Source organism: Dendrobates tinctorius, unplaced genomic scaffold (genome assembly GCF_039654945.1).
Source record: "Dendrobates tinctorius isolate UK_male_01 unplaced genomic scaffold, ASM3965494v1 ptg000017l, whole genome shotgun sequence".
In the NCBI taxonomy this organism is placed as follows: domain Eukaryota; kingdom Metazoa; phylum Chordata; class Amphibia; order Anura; family Dendrobatidae; genus Dendrobates; species Dendrobates tinctorius.
In genome coordinates this window covers 15,021,513-15,030,100 of record NW_027361685.1, presented here as the reverse complement: position 1 = coordinate 15,030,100, position 8,588 = coordinate 15,021,513, and positions in this window count along the sequence as shown.

Genomic DNA, 8,588 nt, shown 5'->3' with positions numbered 1-8,588 from the left:
AAGGCGGCGCGGGGTAATTGTGCCAGTAGTGAGGGGCGAATAATGGCGGGAATGTCACTGACTGAGAAGGCTCCATGGAGCGTCTTCACTCCGGAGATCATGTGACCCCTGACTCCTCCCCTCCTGTGACCTCATCACAGGTCCTGTGCACAGAGCAGCCATATATGTGGAGTGCGGCTCTGCAGGTTAGTGATGGGCAGTCCGGCTCTTCTGGCTCCTTTCTCCACTTTTCTCCCTCCTGTCCCCTCACTATAAAGCCTGGGCCTCATACAGCTGTACAGGGGTCTAGTGAAGGCTTTTTAGCCCTTTCCTCAGACTGTAGCTCCTGGGAACAGGCCCTCACTCCTGTCCCTTCACTATAAAGCCTGGGCCTCATTATACAGCTGTACAGGGGTCTAGTGAAGGCTTTTTAGCCCTTTCCTCAGACTGTAGCTCCTGGGTACAGGCCCTCACTCCTGTCCCTTCACTATAACGCCTGGGCCTCATTATACAGCTGTACAGGGGTCTAGTGAAGGCTTTTTAGCCCTTTCCTCAGACTGTAGCTCCTGGGAACAGGCCCTCACTCCTGTCCCTTCACTATAAAGCCTGGGCCTCATTATACAGCTGTACAGGGGTCTAATGAAGGCTTTTTAGCCCTTTCCTCAGACTGTAGCTCCTGGGAACAGGCCCTCACTCCTGTCCCTTCACTATAAAGCCTGGGCCTCATTATACAGCTGTACAGGGGTCTAGTGAAGGCTTTTTAGCCCTTTCCTCAGACTGTAGCTCCTGGGTACAGGCCCTCACTCCTGTCCCTTCACTATAACGCCTGGGCCTCATTATACAGCTGTACAGGGGTCTAGTGAAGGCTTTTTAGCCCTTTCCTCAGACTGTAGCTCCTGGGTACAGGCCCTCACTCCTGTCCCTTCACTATAACGCCTGGGCCTCATTATACAGCTGTACAGGGGTCTAGTGAAGACTTTTTAGCCCTTTCCTCAGTCTGTAGCTCCTGGGAACAGGCCCTCACTCCTGTCCCTTCACTATAAAGCCTGGGCATCATTATACAGCTGTACAGGGGTCTAGTGAAGGCTTTTTAGCCCTTTCCTCAGACTGTAGCTCCTGGGCACAGGCCCTCACTCCTGTCCCTTCACTATAAAGCCTGGGCCTCATTATACAGCTGTACAGGGGTCTAGTGAAGGCTTTTTAGCCCTTTCCTCAGACTGTAGCTCCTGGGTACAGGCCCTCACTCCTGTCCCTTCACTATAACGCCTGGGCCTCATTATACAGCTGTACAGGGGTCTAGTGAAGACTTTTTAGCCCTTTCCTCAGTCTGTAGCTCCTGGGAACAGGCCCTCACTCCTGTCCCTTCACTATAAAGCCTGGGCATCATTATACAGCTGTACAGGGGTCTAGTGAAGGCTTTTTAGCCCTTTCTTCAGACTGTAGCTCCTGGGCACAGGCCCTCACTCCTGTCCCTTCACTATAAAGCCTGGGCCTCATTATACAGCTGTACAGGGGTCTAGTGAAGGCTTTTTAGCCCTTTCCTCAGACTGTAGCTCCTGGGTACAGGCCCTCACTCCTGTCCCTTCACTATAAAGCCTGGGCCTCATTATACAGCTGTACAGGGGTCTAGTGAAGGCTTTTTAGCCCTTTCCTCAGACTGTAGCTCCTTGTCACCATGTGATCTCACCATGACCCTAACAAGCTAATTAAGGTGTGAAATCTTGGTCAAAATTATCTCAGTACACAAATCTCCAAGGGTGCCCAAAGTTTCGTTGGTCGCCCTCCCAGGGCTGTGGGGTACTCAGTACCGGGCCGGTAACTCAGAGGGGAAGGTGTCACAGCAGCGGTGACCCGGTCCGTGGCCCTGGGCGCCCAATGTAAAAAGGGATTGAATGGTGGAATGTAGTTGATTAGATGAATAGTTTGTGACGCCACCTGTGGTGTTCGGCAATAGAGATGTAAGCCGACGCTGCAGACAGATCCTCTGGGACTGATGGTGTGGTGCAGCAGTGATGTTATAGCCCTCCACAGGCAGGGCTATAGTCCCAGGGCAGAGTAGGTGAAGTGACACGTAGATGGTGTACTGTCTGGCGCAAGGGATGTGGCAGTGCTGGGCAGGTTGGCGCAGGAATGAGTGGAGGACACCAGGGCATGTAGTTCCAAAGCTTTACTCACAGTCTGTTGTACAAACAGGTGCCTGCCTCCGTGCCGTGTCCTCCGGGTCAGAGACTCAGTCAACCTCCAGGCCAGATGGAATACTCCTTTCCAACACTCCGCCAACATGTGCCTTTCTGAACATTTCCTCTTATAGCGCCTTTAAATGAAGTACTCCTAGTACTGAGTTATACTGGAGTTCCTCCTGTCCGATGTTCTTATGAACTCTACTGGTACAGCAGACAGCTGTAGCCTGCTTCGGGGACTCCTTGCTACTAAGTCCCGGCTCACTATCCAGTTGCTGTTGTGCCCCCAAGTCTTGTGTGGGAATAAAGTGGTCACTACTTCTATTCCTCCGGTGTCTGCTGCAGGACCATTAGTATCCATACAACCTCGGGGATCGGGCCCTGGCCTTGCGCTTAGAACTTCTAGGAAGAGTTCTCTTCTAACCCACGTCCTCTGTTCTCTTTTACACCTCACGTTTCATACTAATCTTCCATTCTATGGAGAATCAGGCTTTCAGTCTACGTTGCTCTCTCTTCCTTTCCTGTGCCAGCAGACCCAGGTCACTGGGATCTGCTGCAGCACTTCCATCCATCTATCCCTCTCTCCGGGGATCTTCTTCTCTCTGACTCTCTAACCAACTGACTTCTCAATCCTCAACTCTTCACGCTCTCTGTAATATAAACTAAACTCCACCCACCTCCCAGCACGTTTCGTGTTCCAAGCAGGGAGCCACCAATGGGTGCTTTGCTATACTCCAAGCAGGGAGCCGCTGAAGGTGCTTTGCTACACTACTTTGAGGTGTGGGGTGCAGGTGTGGGAGTGTGGTCAGGAGTCTCCACCTTACCTGGATGGTGGGGTTCCACACCTCAGGAGGAGGTGCAGTACCTCTGTGGCGACTGAGCCTCCTCAGGGGCACCACATTCGCATCGCCCTTCTTTTCTTTTTGCAATTATAAAATTGTAAAAAAGTCTATATATATATTTTTTTATTATTATTTTTGCCTAAAATACAAAGGACAAGTGTCATCTTAGAGGTTCATCCTGCTGGTGCTCAATATTTAATAGGGTATTACTATTAACCCCTTCATGACCCAGCCAATTTTGACCTTAATGACCTGGCCATTTTTTGCAATTCTGACCAGTGTCCCTTTATGAGGTAATAACTCAGGAACACTTCAGCGGATCCTAGCGATTCTGAGACTGTTTTTTCGTGACGTATTGGGCTTCATGTTAGTGGTAAATTTAGGTCGATAATTTTTGCGTTTATTTGTGAAAAAATCAGAAATTTGGTAAAAATTTAGAAAATTTCGCAATTTTCACATTTTGAATTTTTATTCTGTTAAACCAGAGAGTTATGTGACACAAAGTGGTTACTAAATAACATTTCCCACATGTCTACTTTACATCAGCACAATTTTGGAAACACATTTTTTTTGTTAGGAAGTTATAAGGGTTAAAAGTTGACCAGCGATTTCTCATTTTTACAACAAAATTTACAAAACCATTTTTTTTAGGGACCACCTCACATTTGAAGTCACTTTGAGGGGTCTGTATGGCAGAAAATACCCAAAAGTGACACCATTCTAAAAACTGCACCCCTCAGGCTACTCAAAAATACATTCTAGAAGATTATTAACCCTTCAGGTGTTTCACAGGAACTAAAGCAACGTGGAAAGAAAAAATGGACATTTTAATTCTTACAACAAAAATTTTCTTTTAGCATCATTTTTTTCATTTTCACATGGGCAACAGGATAAAATGGATCCTAATATTTGTTGGGCAATTTCTCCTGAGCACACCGATACCTCATATGTGGTCATAAACCACTGTTTGGGCGCACGGCAGGGCTCAGAAGGGAAGGAGCGCCATTTGACTTTTGAATGGAAAACATGCTGGAATATTTAGCGGACACCATGTCGCGTTTGGAGAGCCCCTGTGTGCCTAAACACTGGAGCTCCCCCACAAGTGACCCCATATTTTAAACTAGACCCCCCAAGGAACTTATCTACATGCATAGTGATCACTTTGAACCCCCAGGTGCTTCACAAATTGATCGGTAATAAAAAAAGTACTTTTTTTTCACAAAAATTTTCTTTTAGCCTCAGTTTTTTCATTTTCACATGAGCAACAGGATAAAATGGATCCTAAAATTTGTTGGGCAATTTCTCCTGAGTGCACAGATAACTCATATGTGGTCATAAACCACTGTTTGGGCGCACGACAGAGTCCGTAAGTGAAGGAGCGCTATTTGACTTTTTGAATGGAAAATTAGCTCCAATCGTTATCGGACACCATGTCGCGTTTGAAGAGCCCCTGTGTAACTAAACATTGGAGCTCCCCGCAAGTGACCCCATTTTGGAAACTAGACCCCTTATGGATCTTACCTAGATGTGTAGTGAGCACTTTGAACCTCCAGGTGCTTCACAGAAGTTTATAACGCAGAGCAGTGAAAATAAAAAATCATTTTTTTCCTCAAAAATGATTTTTTAGCACGCTATTTTTTATTTTCGCAAGGGTAACAGGAGAAATTGGACCACAAAAGTTGTTGTGCAATGTGTTCTGAGTACACCGATACCCCATTTGTGGGGGGGAACCACTGTTTGGGCGCACGGCAGGGCTCAGAAGGGAAGGAGCGCCATTTGACTTTTTTAAATTAAAATTACCTCTAATCATTAGCGGACACCATGTCGTGTTTGGAGAGCCCCTGTGTGCCTAAACATTGGAGCTCCCCCACAAATAACCCCATTTTGGAAACTAGACCCCCTAAGGAACTTTTCTAGATGCATAGTGAGCACTTAGAACCCCCAAGTGCTTCACAAAAGTTTATAACGCAGTGCCGTGAAAATAAAAAATATTTTTTTTAACTCAAAAAATTATTTTTTAGTGCACCATTTTTTATTTTCACAAGGGTACCAGGAGAAACTGGACCCCAAAAGTTGTTGTCCAGTTTGTCCTGAGTACGCTGGTACCCCATATGTGGGTGGGGACCACTGTTTGGGCACACGTCGGGGCTCGGAAGGGAAGTAGTGACATTATGAAATGCTGACTTTGATGGAATGGTCTGCGGGCGTCCTGTTACATTTGCAGAGCCCCTGATGTACCTAAACTGTGGAAACCCCCCACAAGTGACCCCATTTTGGAAACTAGACCCCCCAAGGAACTAATCTAGATGTATGGCGAGGACCTTGAACCCCCCAAGTGCTTCACAGAAGTTTATAACGCAGAGCCGTGAAAATAAAAAATCATTTTTTTTCCTCAAAAAAAAAAAGATTTTTAGCTCACAATTTTTTTTCACAAGGGTAACAGGATAAATTGGACCCCAAAAGTTCTTGTCCAGTTTGTCCTGAGTATGCTGATACCCCATATGTGGGTGGGGACCACTGTTTGGGCACACGTCGTGGCTCGGAAGGGAAGTAGTGACATTATGAAATGCTGACTTTGATGGAATGGTCTGCGGGCGTCATGTTGCATTTGCAGAGCCCCTGGTGTGCCTAAACTGTGGAACCCCCCACAAGTGACCCTATTTTGGAAATTAGACCCCCCAAGGAACTTATCTCGATGTGTGGTGAGCACTTTGAACCCCCAAGTGCTTCGCAGAAGTTTATAACGCAAAGCTGTGAAAATAAAAAATCATTTTTTTTCCTCAAAAAATGATTTTTTAGCTCGCAAATTTTTATTTTCCCAGGGGTAACAGGAGAAATTGGACCCCAAAAGTTGTTGTCCAGTTTGTCCTGAGTACATTGATACCCCATATGTGGGGAGGAACCATTGTTTGGGCGCACGTAAGGGCTGAGAATGGAAGTAGTGACATTTTGAAATGCAGACTTTGATGGAAAGGTCTGCAGTCGTCGTTACGTTTGCAGACCCTTGATGTGCCTAAACAGTAGAAACCCCCACAAGGGACCCCATTTTGGAAACTAGACCTTCCAAGGAACTTATCTAGATGTCTGGTGAGCACTTGGAACCCCCAAGTGCTTCACAGACATTTATAACGCAGAGACGTGAAAATAAAAAAATCATTTATTTTCCAAAAAAATCATTTCTTAGCCCCCAATTTTTTATTTTCCCAAGGGTAACAGGAGAAATTAGACCACCAAAGTTGTTGTGCAATTTTTCCTGAGTACGCTGATACCCCATATGTTGGGGTAAACCACTGTTTGGGCACACGTCGGGGCTTAGAAAGGAGGGAGCACCGTTTGACTTTTTGAACGCAAAATTGGCTGGTATCAATGGTTGCACAATGTCGCGTTTAGAGACCCCCTGATGTGCCTAAACAGTAGAAACCCCATAATTCTATCTCCAACCCTAACCCCAACACACCCCTAACCACAACCCTAACCCCAACACATCCCTAACCCTAATCCGAACCCTAACCATAAGCCTAACCCCAACACACCCCTAACCCTATCCGTAACCCTAATTCCAACCCTAACCCTAATTCCAACCCTAACCCTAATTCCACTCTAACCCTAATTCCATCCCTAACCCTAATTCCAACCCTAACCCTAATTCCAACCCTAACCCTCTTTCCAACCCTAACCCTCTTTCCAACCCTAACCCTAACCCTCTTTCCAACCCTAACCCTAATGGAAAAATAAAAATAATTTCTTTATTTTATTAGTTGATCCTGCCTATGGGGGTGATAAACGGGGGGTTTATTTACTTTTCATTCTATTTTGATCACTGTGAGAGTTTATCACAGTGATCATAATAGAATGAAGGGAAATTGCAGCCGGCGGGCGGACTGCGCATGCGCCCGCCATTTTCAAGATGGCGGCGCCCATGGTCCGGGACTGCGGGACCCCGGGAGGCGGAGGGGGACATCGGAGGTACCGGGGGGGGTCGGAAGGTGGGGGGAGCACAGAGAAGGGGGAGGGGAGCCGATGATGACGGCGGCGGCACATTGCCGCCGTCAGTCGGTATCGGGGGCCGATCGGCCCTGTGAGCCGTGGGGGGGGGGTCGGATCACGGTCTCCAGCCATGTCCGATGCTACTGCAGCATCGGCCATGGCTGGATTGTAATATTTCATCAATTTTCATTGATGAAATATTACTGTCGCTCTGATTGGCTGTTTCACTTTTAACAGCCAATCAGAGCGATCGTAGCCACGTGGGGGCGAAGCCACGCCCCTTGTGGTGAGGAACAAAGCCCCCTGTATCTGCGGGTTGGGTGACCTTTCAGTGACCTAGGTCACCCGACCCGCAGGGGGGCTTTAAAGTCATGACGCCACATAGGCGTCATGGGTCGTTCTGGCACGACTTTTCCTGACGCCTACGTGGCGTCAAAGGTCGTGAAGGGGTTAAACTTAATGAAAAGTTCGGTGAATTCCTTTGAGCTGTTATTACTAGAGATGAGCGAATATCGTCGGAGAAGTTGTTATTGGCTAATATCGCTTACCGAATAGCTGCATCGGGACCCCGGATCCCTGGAGCGCTCCCGATAATCAGCGGCATGTGTCGCCCTCCATGCAGGTGCTGTGACTATCACACAGCGCGACACACGCAGCTGGTTATCGGGAGCGCTCCAGCACACTGAGTCCTGCACACACTGAGGCCCCTGATCATGTGACCCCTGACTCCTCCCCTCCTGTGACCTCATCACAGGTCCTGTGCACAGAGCAGTCATATATGTGGCGGACACTCCTGGATCTTCTGCTTTCTGGGCTGGTTCCTCCTGTGAGTCCTATTAACCCTTTCGCTCCCTGTATTCTCCTTTCTGACAGGACAATATCTGAATTCGGACAGTGTGACAGGAATATAAGCAATGTGGAAGGAAAGAATGACATTTTACTTTTTTCCTCACAAAAATGTGACTTTAGCCTCAAAATTGGCAGTGTAACAGCGTAACATCCAGGAGATGTGGAGGGGGCAGTATGAGGCCAACAACCCAGCAGCAGGACCTCTACCTCTACCTTTGTGCAAGGAGGAACAGGAGGAGCACTGCCAGAGCCCTGCAAAATGATCTTCAGCAGGCCACAAATGTTCATGTGTCTGCACAAACGGTTAGAAACCGACTCCATGAGGATGGTCTGAGGGCCCGACGTCCACAGATGGGGTTGTGCTCACAGCCCAACACCGTACAGGACGCTTGGCATTTGCCACAGAACACCAGGATTGGCAAATTCGCCACTGGCGCCCTGTGCTCTTCACAGATGAAAGCAGGTTCACACTGAGCACATGTGACAGCCGTGACAGAGTCTGGAGACGCCGTGGAGAGCGATCTGCTGCCTGCAACATCCTTCAGCATGACCGGTTTGGCAGTGGTCAGTAATGGTGTGGGGTGGCATTTCTTTGGAGGCCGCACGATGTTGGGCTGTGAGCACAACCCCCATGGAGACACAATTGTGCCTTTACCTGGAGATAAATTCCCAGTGGGGGCAATTTCCAAAATGCAATAACTTAAGTGGGGAATTTATCCCTGTCAGTCCCTGTTATCTTGGCTGACCCTAG